We start from the raw sequence: 16,795 nt of genomic DNA, 5'->3' as shown, positions 1-16,795 counted from the left end.
AAACACAAGTGAACTTCTTATCTCGTTGTCCATGAGTCCATATCTTTGTAAGTATTATTCCTTTGAAGAGGTTATCACTGGAATTCAATTACGACTGTGGCGAAAACTTTGTAAGAGGTTCAAAATATCTTGATATATCGCGACGATCCTGATGGCTGCGTTTATGAATTATGTCTTTGTTTAAATTGAATGACCTTTGCTTTTATTTATGTGTGACGATCAGGTACACAGAAGTGTAAATGTAGTGTGTAAGGCAATGCAATGCAGAAGCATTGCATTGCCCTGTGACATGCTGTTTATTTCCACTTAATCCGGTCCTGCGGTCCTCATTACCTGCTTCACCATATTTTTCTTCATATTCATAATATTTAATAATTTTATCTAATGTTGTAAGCTTGATCAAATTAAATACGTCCTGGTAAAAAGGGCCAGGTCAAGAGTACCCGAAACCGCCGAGCTTGCATGAAGAGAGTTATGAATGTGGATGAAGCGAAGGAAGTGTGCAGAGATCGTGGCAAGTGGAAAGAGGGAGTCTCTGCCTACCCCTCGGGCCATATATCCATGTGTCAACAACAGTTCTCACGAAGCGAATATTGACAAACAAAGCTTCCTTACGTGAGGCACGAGTACATTACGTATGCATATTATATATGTAATATCTACTTGATAGGGTGAAGTGTAGACAATTTATACGACGACAAAGTTTGAATATCTGATCAATATTAACTAGAAACATTTACTTGTTCCCTTTTTTTATACTTCTTGAAAATATGTCAAAATATACGATAAATAAATCATATCATGAAATATTCAGTCTTAGAACTGTTTAACTTCTTAGAATTTCAACATTTTACAATACTTTTTACGGTTGAATAAGTTATTGAAGGATCGTTCTAAGTATACTCATTATGTTAGTATGTATGTCTGTCTATCGGCAACACTGCAATATTCGAAACAGATACCGTAGCCCTAAAGGCGTGCTGCCTATAACTTACTTAATTTTGTTTAATAACATTTCATTAAATTTAATATTTAATAAAGTAGGTAAAAATAGTAGAGAAGCAGAGAAGCATAAAATTAATGCTCGAAGCGCCTATTGCAACCCTATTGCCGATCATAAGATACTAGAGCGATTTCGTCCGCATGGAAACCCTATTAATCCCGCGGGAACTCTGGGAAAAAAGTAGCCTATGTGTTATTCTGGGTTTTCAGCTACCTACATATCAAATTCAAAATCATCGTAATTGGTTCAGTAGTTTTTGCGTGAAAGAGTAACAAACATCCATCCTGACATGCTAACAAACTTTCGCATTTATAATATTAGTAGGATGAAGGATATACATTGTTAATTAAGACTGATTGAAATACCAAGCTCCAAATAACTCTTAATGGCTATTTAAAGATTATACTAAAGCTTTACGGTTTCTAACTAAACTTTTTTATAGCTGTTATTTAAGTATTATAACAATTTGTCAGTGGCTGCACTAGGCTGGCACCAACCAAGTAAACCATGTTATAAACCTTATCAGTCGCGGTATCAGCTCGCGGCGGCCCGTGAAACGCAAATAAAGGTGTGTTTTGAATTTATATTATTGTTTAAATTATCAAGCGTTCTGGCAACGTGCGACTACGTGACTTGACGCTTCCCTTTTCGTAGTATTTTTAATATTAGAATTCAGTTTAACGCTGCAACATTAATTCTGCTTTAAACGGACATTTCAATTATTATGAACAACTTATCTATTTAAAGTAAAGATTTTACGATAGAGATCTAGAGAAAGAAATACTACATATATATTTTTTACACAAATACTTTATTGCCCCATATGAGTAAAACATATATATGTTACAAAATGGTAATAATAAACAAAACAACGGCGAATACCATACCTACCTATCAAATAGTTTGCACAAGTAAATTACACACTTTTACAAATAGTAGGTACAGTTTAAACGGGCGTGCATGTAGTCTATTTCATGAAATTCTTATCAAAGCTTCTTCAGTACTTTTAATATATTCTGGGGTTTTTCCATAACGCTTGAAAATAGTATTACAATTTCCCAGCTTTGGCCTGCGGCGTGGTCTGGTGAAACCCGGTGTTTTTATAATTTCGTTATTCCACATAATATCCATCCGATGGAGTTTACGTCGACTAAAAATTATTTAAAATAAAACCTACCCAAAATCCCAAACATTTTTTATCTGTTGTTTAGGTGGTTAGTAAGAAATCACCCCAATACTCGTACGTCAAAACTCACGAAGATGCTGATGATGGACTTTCATATATGTATTACATAAAAATAATGTTATTAATATATGATTATGTTGGGATTTTAGCTTTTCAACATATAACTTTAATCAGGTATTGTACGATTTTTGAATGTATTTTACAATATATCATTTTAAACTATTTGAATATCAGTTTTATCATAAAGTCAAACACCTGAACGTGGCCTTTCAGTCTTTTGATGACTGTTGGCTCTGTCTACCCCGCAAAGGTATATAGGTACCTGCATAGATGTGATTATATGTTATGTTATAAATTTTTAAGGTTAAAATTTCCATGTAGTGCTACATGCATCTACTGGCAAAAAAAACAGCGTATGCCGATGATGCTACCCCGCGCAGGAGACAGTTGACACTGTCTACTGTATCCTTGTTACGTTTGTCTGTCTAGATATAGATGTAATATTATTGTTTCCTGTTTGTTTGTTGATAAAATTCAAATTAAAAGTGAACTTTAAAGTTATTTTAGGCAAAGGTTTGTTGCATTACAGCTACAATTCGTGACAGAGTGGGCGGCGACAGGTAGAGTTGGCTATCCTACGCATTTCTCGGTTACGAATGCACCCATAAATTTACATTTTATGTAGTATATCTGTGTGGTAAGCCGGGAACCTCCTACGTCCCTTCTAGCACTTAACAGTTTTTATGAATTTGTAATGAAATTCAAGTTATGAAAAATATTTTTACTACACATTTGAATATAAGTCTATTATTTACTTCATATACTTGCGTTTATTTAAAAAATATTTAATTTATAAAAGTACTTAGCGTAGATCACCATTTCTTTCGAGTTATTTCTATTCGGGTTCGAGCTGGAAAGCGTCCTTCTTGGTCTCTGCACCAACGCTTTTGTGTCATTACGTCGACAACCCTTAGTAAATCTATCAACAATAAGATTTTTTATTATTATTCATTATCCAATGAAAACAGTTAACATACCTAACTGTCCACATTAAATTGCCTGGACAACGTTATCTCTTTTATTCTCTCTAGTCTGTAAGGCATCTTATGTCATCTTGATTCATCACTACTCATATTGCTTAGCGGTTTATGACCTGTGATAGATAATACCGGGGAAGAGACGCCATTGTTCTAGCCATGAAACGAACCTTCATTACAGTCCTCTTATTAAGATTTTATAAAATCAAACTATATTGGGATATTAGCATTTAGACCTTTTATCTTATCCTGCAGTACTTACCTACTAGTGCTGGCCTGCAGATTTCTTTGACTTTTAATTCCGTCCAACGTCTGAGCCACTGTTTCCAATTCCCGCCAAAACAACTTTAAAACTACCATAACTACGTCGATATCAATCGAAAATATTTTAATTCAGAATCCATGCAGTGTTGAAGTATCACAATCACTTTCCGTGCTCGTGGCTCGCAGGTCAAGTTCGATTACCTTTTGCCCCGTTCATAGTCCGTGACATACCGGCGCCATTGTCCCACCCATGCAACCGTCTGTGTGGAACTTGGCTTTCAAAAGTGCACCCACAATTACTCACTTGGCATTTCGCGGAATTTAAACGGGACTTCAAACCGACTCGACTTAACAAAAAAGAAGATTTTTAAGTTAGAATTTCCTTTCTTGAGTTAGCTAGCTAGTTCTTTTTTAAGTTTTGTATAGAAAGCTTCCCATTTATTAGATATCTGAATTTCCACCCGCATGAAACTTGCATCTTGCATCAACCTTTCACCAAAATGAGTTCGCGGTTTGGCAGTAAAAAGCAGCATACGGAGTTATTTTCTCGTGCCTTTAGTATGGTGTGGATATAAATAATATTATGTTAGATTATTAAATACACATAAAAAGTATACTTAATAAATACATTTCTTCTCTCTATTTATACTACTACGTACTTTAACTATGCACAAAAATCGGAATAATATTTATATGTCTAAAAGGAACAAATATCACAAATTTAGCCCCAAAGGAAAGACTTGATTAGTAAGATAGTATTTTGATTTATGTGCGTACTTAATACTGCGAGAGGCTTATATCGTCTCTCCCAATATTATAAGAACTATTATTTTAGCTGTAGAATGAATAAGATTAACTGTCTTTTATAAGAATATTATTTCTTATCATGACAACATTGTATCGTTAGGCGTCAGTATGCGGGCGCGTTGTGTAGGTATGGCATTTCCGTTTTAGTAATCGACTATAACGCTATACTAAACACTAATTATAGCTATAGATCTAAAATTGACGTATAAATGCATATGCACATAGTTAAAAAAAATGTCGTTTACTAACTGTTATCAACTTTTTAGTATTTTACTCGTATGACCACTATCTACAAAGCAAAGTAACATATTTTTTTCGAAAAGTCAAGGTAAGTATGAGAACTAGAAGTAGGTACATACGAATCATATCAGGGACTTGGTCAGAAAGAAATGAAGATATGTTTGGATCTTTTGCAGTTTTACATGATGGAAAAAATCCGAGTTAGCTTTACAGGTTTAGTCTCAAATTATTCAAGTTGCAAAATGACACGTTCATGGACGGTGATATCTCGTATGATCGAAGTCACGCTACCTCCTAGTTGCAAAATATATAGGTCCCATAATACGAGTATCCCCGTACGAGTTCGGCGAGATATCATATTTATACAGCATCAGATTAACACAAAACCTTATATACTATATTCACACGAGCTAAGCTGAGAATATTGAATGAATAAAAAGTCACAACAAGATAAAATTTCACGGACTTTATAACAATTTTTTCCCTTGACTGTTCATAGTTTTAACCTTAAAAATAACCCGTTACCTACAAAAGGTGAATAGTAAATCCTTATAGTGTGTACAATCAATTTTCCATTTATGGCAAAGCCAGCTTCCTTAGCCATACAGTCGACATTGTAATGCAGCAATCGATTATTCTATTCCAAATAAGACTATGGTATAATGCGCCTGTTCCAATCCTATAGAAGTTACAAAAAATACAATATGTGCAGTCTATCAAACAAGACCACAGAATGTTTTTACACGCATACATAAAAATACGCATGAATTTGATATTCATGTTATTGAGTAAACCTAACGCGAAAAGAAAAACGTTTCATGAAAATTGCAAAAAAAAAAATTACCAATTCGAGTGTGCTTTTATCCGAATGAATAAAAGCTCTCACCGTCAGTATTAATTATTTTCAGATTTCATTTCATAAATATTATTTCCTTTGTTTTTCAGATATAAATATCATGCAGGACCGATAGACATCAGATTCAGGCGGGTAAGTCATTTATAAAAACTTATGTGTAACATTTTACAGACAGGTAAGTATAAATGCTTGCTATATTATAAACCGAAGTTCTGCACAACTTTAATTTAGACAGCGGAATCACGCATACTTTTGAGAAAATCCATGATTGCACTAATATATCAGTAATTTATTTTTTTGCTTGATCCTCACTATTCTGGAGTAGAGCCCGGGTTATGCCTATGACCATGGATCCTAGATTGGGTGAGTCAGGTTTTGGAAGGGAACCTTACCTACCCGTATTGAATCAATCATAGTAACACATCCAGTTGCCTGAATGTGCATGTTTCCTCACGATGTTTTTCCTCAACGTAAGAACATCGGTTAGTTTCAAACTAACATAACATCGAAAACAGTCATTGGTACATGTCCCATTGTCCGGGGTCGGATTTGAACGTGTGCCTATTTGCGCCACACGCATTTTAACCGGGCACCTTACCGATTCCACCAAATGTTAATTTTTTTTTAGTATAATAGTAATGCATTAGGACAAAAAATAATAAAATGCCATATAGGTATATCTATTATCTCTAGAAAGTTTAAGTGTTGTATGATTGATTTATATTGACTGAAAAGTCATATGTGAAGACTGCATGCGTAACATAATAAGCTCTCATAAACTACAAACCGAATTGAGTTTTCTTAATCAGAAATGTTAGTATTGAAATGCCATGCGTTTTCCGGAAAGCTTAAACCATTGATAGGGTCACAGGATTGTGAACAATCGAACCATTAAGGCTTTATCCAAAGTCGAACAATTCGTGGTGTAGGTAGTATACCTACGTAATGCCCGACACCCGTTCCCGAATACGGGGAGTTTCCTTCCCATTTCGTTGAATAAATGCTGAACTAGATGATTTCCAATGCATGTATTGGTTTATGTAAAGATGTTAGAAAAAAATACTTATTTTTGGAGGTTAAACAAAGGAAGCCAATTTTATTATGCCATAATTCTGACTGATGACATACTTCTGCTTTAAAACAGCTTTTTCTTACACTGCTCTGCCTCGAATGTCTTCGCGTCTCCGACAGACAACGGTCGAAGAATTAGCATAGTCATTACCTTCTCTATTTGTTTTGTACATGGTTTTTCATTTTAAAAATCACACTGATATGTCATTTGGTATTGTATACTCAACTGCTATTGAACATTTGCATGTACGTAACGGTACTTTGCCGTTTTCGGCCGGTGAGCATCGGCTGCCCATTCGATCGTAGCTTTGAGATTCCACACACCATACAAGAGAGTACCAATCGTGACCTTTTGGTAAAGTAGTGATTTAAGACTCCCTTTTTAGGTGTAAGCATTGTAAGTGCCTTTATGGTCACCGATTTGTATAGGTAATTTTGACTGGCTATTTTGCATCCGAATTTGCTATAGGCGAAGATATTGTTAACTCATTTGATGGGCATGCATTCTTCAAGTCAAATTCGATTTTGTCAAGTTTGTTGTCTACCTACCATTTGCTACAGCAAATGGATTTATTTAATTTTACCATCTTTGTGTTTTCGATCCCAAGCATATAAATATTTTGTAAATTCTGAAATAATGGATTAACGCCATCAAACAATTCGGTACGTTATGCAAACAGAGGGGAGAAACTGTTTCAGTGAGAGCTTGCCATCCGGTCTAAATATAAACGAACGGCGACAGCTGGCGGGAGGGGGGGGCGAGGACGTCGACCCGGGAACCCAGACCTTGTGCGCTGCCGGAAGGAACAGCAAATCCACCATTCTTAGGTATCGAAACCGCGGTAGCCAGGAGTGACCGTCCCTAATCGTTGTCCTACCTAAGCAGGATTTCCTCTATGGTAGAAACAGGACACGACAATTTGAGTCGCCGTATTGCGAAAATTGGCAGCTTCAGTGTCAGTCTTCGTTGTGCACGCCGCCGGCGATCGATCCTTCCACAGTGGTAATCTGTCACGCTTCATTACACTCTGCCCGAATACTGAGTCATAACGTTTCAAACTCCCTTAGCAGGTCAATAGCACCGTTAGTTGAAGGTCTTGGCCGTCAGTCGAACGAACTGCCGGTCTCCTCCTTTCGCCCCACACCAGTACACTCCCCCTACCCCGCGCCATTATAATGCAGGTTAAATTTACCTAAAGTGGAAACTCATATCTAAAAACAAAAAAGTTGCAAGGTCAGTTGAACCTGCTCAACTTAGTATCAAAATTATATTTTTGTAAATAATTTCGAAATACATCTTTAACGCAATACTTCTTCTTGAAACAGTCCATAGGAGTACTATAGGAAAAATGGTCAACCACAAACAATGCTCTTGGAGTTCTACGTTATAATGATAATTTTTAAGGGAAGAATATTAGGAACAAAAAGAAATTGGGGAATACAATGTTTATATTTTATCGCGGAGATAGCTATGGTATATCCGAACGATACTTCTTATATTTTGTGCTTTTCTATGTATATATATCTGCTGCAACGCACGATATATAATTTAACTAGATAACAAGACAGGCTATGTGCCAAGCGGTGAGTGGTACGGTACGAATGCTTGCAATCGGCGGCGGCCATAGCGCATACCGAACATTTACCATAGTAATCATTACACATGCGTTTCCTGCATGGCATGGATAAACGTCATTGATGTTCCGTAACCATTGGGATCCAAATCTTAGCAACAAATTTTACCATGATCATTCCGCATTTGTACAGGCTACCTATGGAGTTGCGTGAAGTGCGAAAATTGTATAAATATTATATGTATATTTTCCCAAACAAAACCAAGATTATACTACTAACTGAATTGTCGACGAAACCTATACAAATGTGTAAAGTAAATATTGATGTGCGTAAAAAGAACGGTATTCTGTAATAAATTCAGATGCGAAAAATTTACGGCAAAACGAATTTCCCGTCGGATCAGCGGCGTTTGTACCTGCGAATTTAAAGCTGCACTTCGCGATCAAACGCTGAGTTGAGCTTTGTGCAGGTAACGAGCAAAATTGATACTCTATTTCATAAAGGCAGACTGTTAGTAAATGCTCTAGCGCAGAATGCATAGAACGAGATATCAGTTTCGGATTTTATCATGAAACTTGAATTTCATGAGCTGGTTCATTGTTAAATTTAACTCCATTTTTTTTTAATTAGAGCTATAACATATAATATAATAGTATATTGTAAAGTAACTTGTGAAACCTCATGCGTGCTTTTATGGAATGATTATAGGTAGGTAGTAATATTAGCTGTTAGTTGCAGTACCTGCCAGGATTACTATTTAAGCTATGTAAACAAACGCGTAGCTAAACCACAAAAAGAAACGGGGTAAAATATTCAACATGATAAATTCTAAAACGAACCCCAGTAAAACTGAGCGACAAGTTCAATTTATTGTGTTTGCACGCAAAAAAAAAAAACTCTATTAAAAATATTTTTATTCTGTGTCACTGCGAAAATATCTAACCTGTGCGATATTTGTGAGGCTTTTTTTTTGGGTTGTCAAATATCGGAGAAAGCATTATTTCCGAGTTGCAGCGGCGATGGTGCAATGGCGTGGCCTCGGCGATCAATACGCCCGCGTCGCGCCGCCCGCGTCCCCTAAACCTTATGCCACCAAATAAATAATTTACAGAACGACCGCTACGTATATAATACGATTTAATCATTATTGTATACAGGGCACAGGGTGGGCTTACAATTACTGACGAGCCTTATAAATTTTAAACTGTGCCCACGATTCAAGCTTTACTATTATGTACATAAATTAAATATTGTGATTTTAACATATTGAGGAAGTTCAAATACTATGTCACACTCTTTAATAAAGAACATGTGAGCAAATAAAAGTAAATAAACTAGCCATACTTTTTTTTATACAAAAGGATTCTCCTAAAAGTCTGCGACAGTTATTTCGGCACCTTAATAATTTTTAGTCTCTTTTATCCATAAGCCTTATGGTAGAAATATAAGATGCATAATACTGAAGATTTTGTACATTCTCTGAGGTTTGACGGTGATCTAGAAATTGATACAATATATAATATAAGTCTGGATAATTGTACTAGTAGTTTTCACAGAAGAAGGAGCAAGTAAAACAACAAAAATAACATTAATCGATAATGCAAGTTTCCCTGAACAAGATATTGTTTCCAAAGTTTTAAATAAACGCGATATAACATTTTTTTATAAAGAATCATTCCTTTTAATATATCTGTACAGAAATTTTAAGTAAATCAGTGGTAGCTCATAATTTTATTTTCTCTCAGGGCATCCCACATAAAGAAAAGTAAATGAGCCCAGTACTTTATGAGGGGTATCTACGCAGACAGACAAAAACAACTTTTTGAAAAGGCAATGTTATACCTATGTCTTACTTCTTCTATGGATTTATACCTCCATGAAGGAATATAATAAAAAATATGAATTACAAAAGAAAATATCGGTAGCTGTCCTTCATGTCCACCGTATTTATGGTCCTCCTGCACTCTCATTATTTTGTGACTACACATTTTAGTCTAGGCGTGCCACCCACCCACCGAAATAGTGTATCATTCTCTTTCGATCTTATTTTCGAACTTAAAGAAAAAAAAGCCTATGTTAGAATTTTTCTAGAAGAAATGAATACATCATTAAACTAATAAATGATTTGTTTGTTTGTTAATGAAAAGAACAATCGTCACGTCACAGAAATTAAGTATGAAACACGATTATTGTTAATTTCTACACCTTCTATATTTCATTAATCTTTGATAGTATGAGTGGTTTTTTCATGCCAATGGATAGAGTAGGACGAGTCGAACTCCATCCGGCGGAAGTGTCGTGTTTTAAACAGACATAAGCTTTAGTGTATTTTTAAGAGTTCATTTAATTTATCGGTAGGTACACTAGCTTAAGAACGGGGATTCACTTGAATGGGAGAATTGCCTATCTCTGTTGCAAATATTTTGAGTTTAATAATGTACAAGTCTTTTGTGTATAATATAAATATAGATTATGTGGCTTTCTAGCAACTGAACGATCTAAGTAGAGTTAAGTTTCCCTGTCAGGTGACAGACGGTTGCAGCTCCGTGTGACGACTGAATGACAGAAATGCACAGCACAAACCGCTGGGCCTTTTGAGTGGGTTAGAGGTGCACTAAGAAAGGATTACCCGAAATTTCCGCGTAAATAAAAATTGTTGGGATATTTCTCTTTACGCTGGCGAAGCCTCTAGTCAATACATATCTAGTAATAAAAAATTTCAATACGTACAACAATAATACATACGTTATGGAGATATATTCACCATTATATCAAAACCTGTGGCAGAAGGTTAATTACTACGTCAATCACTACTGTATGTAGTCAGATTGCGTTTGCAATTGTGCGTGCAATTGATTCCAGCATTTCTAGCCACAATGTTCACTGTCTGGCCAGCCGTCAGCATACCTGAGCCCCGTCAACTGCAGCCCATCCAATATTAACCCTAGATTAGTTAATTTACTGCAAACAACCGTTTTAATCAAGTAGCCTAATTACAATATCATTTAATGTATATTGGGACATACAGTACGTCTCGAGAAGACAGTAATGGAATATATCTCTTAGATAAATATTTCTTTGATTATGGTGGTAATTTGGTTATCGGAACCGCGTTTATAGAAAGAGGGCTGAAAGGAATATCAGTATTAATTTAAAGAAAAGAAAAAACTTAATTTTTTAAAATTTCTACTAACGGCTTCTGCAAATTGTAACCTATGTGTGTTATACTGATGTATGAGCTTTAGTTATTTAATTTAAAACGCAAAGGTTGACTGATCTATCAATGCACAGCACGAACTACTGGACCGACAGGATTTCTCGAAATAGCCACAGCAACTAAAATAAACGTTATTTTTCATTTTATTTAGTTATATCATAGTAATGCTCCATGAAAATTGTTCTATAGCCAAATTATACGCAAAATTTTTGATATTCTCATGACATTGCTTCGTTTAAAAAAGTAAGTAACTACATTTTTTATGATGAATACAAGTTACATTTCTATAATCTCGATTTTTAATGACATGAGCATGAGTCATACAAGAACGCTCTAAGCTCTGCAGGCGAGCCCCTGGGGTGTCCGTATTCATCGATCCACTTCATCACAAAATTACTTGTACAAATGGAGTGAAATAGTAAATTTTTAATAAATTTACTATATTTTTTTTCTTCTTTGCTTTTAACGGTAATATAGGTAGTGAAGAAAATGCCTTATTGTGTGAGCCAGCTTCTTTTATCGTATAATATAAGAAATAGTATAAGAATAATTAATAAGAAAATAGTATAAAAGTCAGTCAAGTACAAGGCTTGTGATTCGGATAACCTAACCTCAATTCTATCATAAGGCCATCCAGTGAACGTAATCTCCGTGATTGCAAAACTGTTGGTTCTATCTACCCCGTAACGGACCTCATTCGTATGTATGTAAAAAGTGATATTCATGATAACAAACATTATTTAATTTACTGTCGGAACATCCTAAGGGCAGTTGAATCTCGTTTTAGACCTCAATTCCCTCGCTGCGTAGGATCGGCACGCTACGCTAGCTGCGTGGGTGTATTTGTTTGACTATCTTACTCTGCAAAGCGTAGCCGAGTTATGTTAGCTGTGATGACGTTACAAGTTCATACAATGAGCTAATTAAGTTAGTAGAAAAAACAAAATATGAGTTCGTTAAACATACATCACGTTTACGGGGTAGATAGAGCCAACCCTATCTCGAAGAGACGCGAAAGCCATTTTCAGCTAGCTAAGCGTTGGAATTGAAATTCAGATAATGATGATAGGTTGCAAGCCCATCGTCTTAAAGAAGAATATCAAGTTCAGAAATCTCTCCGTTAATTGACTGTAACAAATGTTTATAAAGACATCTGTGACACCAGTGGTGATTTTGTACTCTATTTTGCCTTTAATAGAGCCCAGCTAATAGCATCTTTAAATCTGTGATGAAATATATTTACCAATGCATGTACACAGAAAACCATCACAAATGATAAACACAAATAACAAAAGTACATATGTATGTTCTGTCATTTCTATAATAACATAGATATTACGAGTATGTAGTACTATACTTAAACGTGCTCAGCATTAAGTAACGTCAGTGTACATCCTAGGCTATGGTTGTGTGCAATTTTGCATGGAGTGTTTCCAATTTTTGTGCAAGTGTGTGTAACTAGCGTTGAAAATTCAGAAAGAAACAAATTGTTTTTTTCGGTAAAAGAAACGTTTTTTCGTTTTTTACCGTTTTATTGATTTGTTACATTGAAATATATCAGAATAAAACCTTGGGGAAAAAACGGTTTTATTGAGATTTTCGTCGTTTGTTTCGAAAAATAAGAAATAAACGATTGAAGAACTATATATATATATTCTATGTATAATTACCAATTTTTGAAACAATGATGCATATTGTAAGGTAATCAATACTTTTCCTATCGTATTTTTCCGTTTCTTTCATATTTTTCCGTTTTATTAATAAAAAACATGAAATATTTCATTCTTATCTTTCCTGAAACTTTCGTAAAAAAACTTGTATAAAAACGAGGGAATTTGAAAAAAAACGGAAAATTTCCCGCTTTTTCAACCCTATGTGTAACACGGACAAATTTAAATTATGCGTTATCACGAAGTTCTAAGTATAACCTTTCAGACATTTAGTAGACTATCACGCTGACGTTCCGACGTAAAATAAATTCAATCACGCTTCAGAAGTAAATAATAATATATAATAGGAACCTTTGCTCATACTTTGTTTTAATTTTATTTTGAATAATACGTTTCCACATACAATGAGGTATAAAAAATTTCCAGATAAAATGTATATAATGCTTTTGAGCCAAATTTCATCGGCAGATGTACCTACATAAATATAAAAATAATCTCATCACTTCACTCCTAATGTCTGGTTTATTTATTTATTATATGATATGATTAATAAAGAAGAATTAGGTACTTACATATAAGACGTCGTAATAAATTGATGATACCTATCCTACCGACCGACGGACAACGAAATACGTGATTGTCATTATAATGGACGTGATTTGTAATATTAACGTGTTGATTACCCAGCAAAAGAATACGCACTTACAATTCTTATGTATGAGGCACTTTATCTAATTACTCGTATACTAAGTATGTACCTATTATGTAGAATGCTGTCGCTACTAGTAGGTTCACCACATAAAGAAAATTTTAGATAAAAAAACCTTCCTCTCAAATCAAAGGCGTTTTCACTATAATCACTGAATTATTAATAGAAAACACCATGACGAAATCTTCCTCAAATAATAAATAAAGCAAAACAAACAATCGACTACTAATTTTCTTCACTGCATTTCAAAAATAACATCTTGTTATAACTTTCATATATTATCATTTAATATGTTTTACAAAAGAAATTTAACATGATACAAGTATCGTTCGGAGTTATTGAACGATACATTCCTTTGATCGTCAATATTAAAGAAATTAAAGTTAAAATAATAATAATCTGTGGAACGATCATGAGGCAAACTCACTAATCGCTGCAGGGGATCGGAATATCTACTCGAACTATAAATGTAATTAAAATAGGTCAAAAACCATCAAGTTACGGGAGACAAACTAAAAAGAACTTACTTTCTTTGTCTTAATATTACAGAACATGTGGCTGACGTAACAATAAACCTACATTTTAGCACTATAGTATATTTCGTTTTAATTTGGTATACGTAGTAAAATGATATACCTAGGTATCCAAAACAAAGTGGAAAGACTATTTTTATTCACATAGGAGAGAAGCTCCGGTGAAAAATAAAATTATTTAACAAAGATACTCCCTAATTTTATAATTTATGTAATTTTTTCGGTCATATAATAAAGAAAATTGATATTAAAATCAATAAGCTAACGGATAAATTGGAACATTAAAACGATATTGTAATAAATTAATCAACATAGAAAAATTTCCATATCCGCTCGCGATTAACTATTACTACTTACTGAGTACAACGGAAATTATCAAACTATTTAAGTAAGCTTGAACCACAAACCATTGAGAACACAAACTTAAAGATATGAGCTCAACTAAAGCGACGCCAATTTTACGTCACAATGAAATACGTCAGTAGTTATGTGATATTACATACTCGTAGCATGTTATTAATTTGTCAAATTTTTACGGTTGGGCTACTTACCTAATACTTTTAAAAAAAATGATAAGTCATCTTTTCCTTTTAATAATTAAATCATTCATTGAAGAGCCACAACTTAGACTCTTTCTTATTTTTATAACAGCAGTTTAAGTCAACCTACTTTTCTGTATTCAATTATGTTTTCCGCGTTCTCCAAGGCAGATGCATGTGCACGATGTTTACATTGCTTTCAACCGACTAAATTGGCCTGGTTTTACGATCGCACACATTTTTACTTACAACTTTTAGGTGACTTACTGCTTTGGCAGTCGATTACAAGACAATAAGTCTTTTTGAGCTTTAAAAAACACCAAGTTTAGCTTTTATTACGAATGTTATTGATTCAAGAGGCTGTTAAATGCTAAAACCTTTTCTCACTCTTCAATGATTTTTAGATATAAGCAAGTGTAAATCATCGTGAAAAAATATTTTCCAGTTTCATTACGTTTTTCTTTTGGGAAATTATGCACCTCGGAAAAATTTCTACCCTTAATATGGTACGCATTAGGTATACATATGTCAAGGAAGTAATATGTTTCACAATGATACTTACATATTTATACTCGTAAGTATCATTGTGAAACATACTGCTTCCTTGATGTTCTCTACGATGGTCAATGGTCAGGTCAGAGTCATAAAAAATAAGCTCTGAATTATTATTAGAACACGTGGATACAGGAGATCACTGAATAACTTAAGTATTTCTTTCTATTTAAATATTGATTTCATACATTTATGATTTCATAATTAATCATGCAGGCACCTGTCATATCATCAAGTATCGTAAATGAAAGTGAAAGTTTGGTTTAAAACAAACTAATTTAAAAACCAAGTTATGTACTTTAGTTTGATAACTAACCGATGCTCTTACGGTGAGAGAAAACATCGTGAGGAAATCGGAATATTCAGGCAACTTAATGTTTGAATGTAGAAGATTCACTTGCAACGGGGACAACAGATGAGAGTCGTTTCATGTAAAACCTGACTGACCCAATCCAGGACCCATGACCTTACTATGGGCTCCTCTCCAGAGTGGTGAGTAGAAAACTAAAACAAGTGCATTAAACACTTCCCAACCTTAATAAGTGTGTAAAATGACAAATCTTTTCTGGCAACTCCAAGTTTACACGTTGATCTTAGCAAATCTCAATTCTATTATTAAGCCAAACTTGAACGTGGCCTATCAGTGTTTTTAAGCGTGTTGGCTCTGTCTACCCCGCAAGGAATATAAACGTGATTGTATTTATCTTAGCAACCCAAGCTTAGTAACTAGTTTAAGTATTATTTTAAAACAAAATTAATAAGATTCATCTTTCTAATATATCTAGTCCTGAAAAATGTTTTAACGAAAATGGAACGGCTTCTAAGTGCCGGAAGCACTTTTATTCGCATTTACCACTTTCTGACAGATCTAATGCATGCTATTTACCTCAAAAATATTTTAACTTGAAGGCACATTTGTACCTATAGAACATTCACACAATTGATAATCTTCTTTAGCAAAATAAGCTGTCAATATATACCTACCGATTCAAATAATTCCGATTCGTATAATAAGTAAGTACGTCGTCAGTAAGTATACACTCAAAAAGTGATTTGTTGGCCACAACAAGTAAATAATGTCATTATACTGGACATAATGACTTTCGTGTCGTGATAGAGTGGAGCCCTTGTTCATGTTGCATGTTGCATTTGTTTGCTCACACCATTTTTAGAATTCCGTGCAGGTAAATACAACTAGAATGCATAATATTTAGTTCTTTTTAGTCGTGTAAATGTCAATAAAAATGATAGATGGTGATAAATAGCCACACACAAAGCAAAATATTGATCGTGTGTGTTCTAATGGAAAGTCAATGTACGACGAACTTTTTAATTAATAAAAAAACGTATCAGTGGATACCATTCATTGATACGTTTTTTTATTACTTACATACATTTGTCGTTACCTGAAAAATTAAAAACGCAAAATACACCTTTCTTATAGTAGTACCTACTTAAGTATAAAAACTACACACACTTTTTTGCAAAATTAGACGGCGTTCTGCTTTTTACCATTACAGCCTAGTATTTCAAGGT

The 16,795-nt window shown here is 34.3% G+C and overlaps 2 protein-coding genes across 2 annotated transcripts in view; one reads left to right on the top strand and one right to left on the bottom strand.

Annotated features, from left to right (window-relative positions):
- Nucleotides 1-16,795, top strand: part of LOC106133921 (abnormal cell migration protein 10) — a 65,306-nt gene that overhangs the window by 20,901 nt on the left and 27,610 nt on the right. Inside the window, exon 2 of the mRNA XM_060953682.1 lies at nucleotides 5,483-5,525. The gene's annotated coding sequence lies outside the window, so the exon portion shown is untranslated. The remainder of the gene's footprint in view (nucleotides 1-5,482; nucleotides 5,526-16,795) is intronic.
- The window catches only part of LOC106134020 (neprilysin-2), an 84,725-nt gene that overhangs the window by 66,387 nt on the left and 1,543 nt on the right, over nucleotides 1-16,795 (bottom strand). The gene's annotated exons all lie outside the window — the stretch shown is intronic.

Source organism: Amyelois transitella, chromosome Z (genome assembly GCF_032362555.1).
Source record: "Amyelois transitella isolate CPQ chromosome Z, ilAmyTran1.1, whole genome shotgun sequence".
NCBI classification, from domain to species: domain Eukaryota; kingdom Metazoa; phylum Arthropoda; class Insecta; order Lepidoptera; family Pyralidae; genus Amyelois; species Amyelois transitella.
Note: the sequence above shows the minus strand (reverse complement) of the source record. Positions and strands in the feature narration are given on the sequence as shown.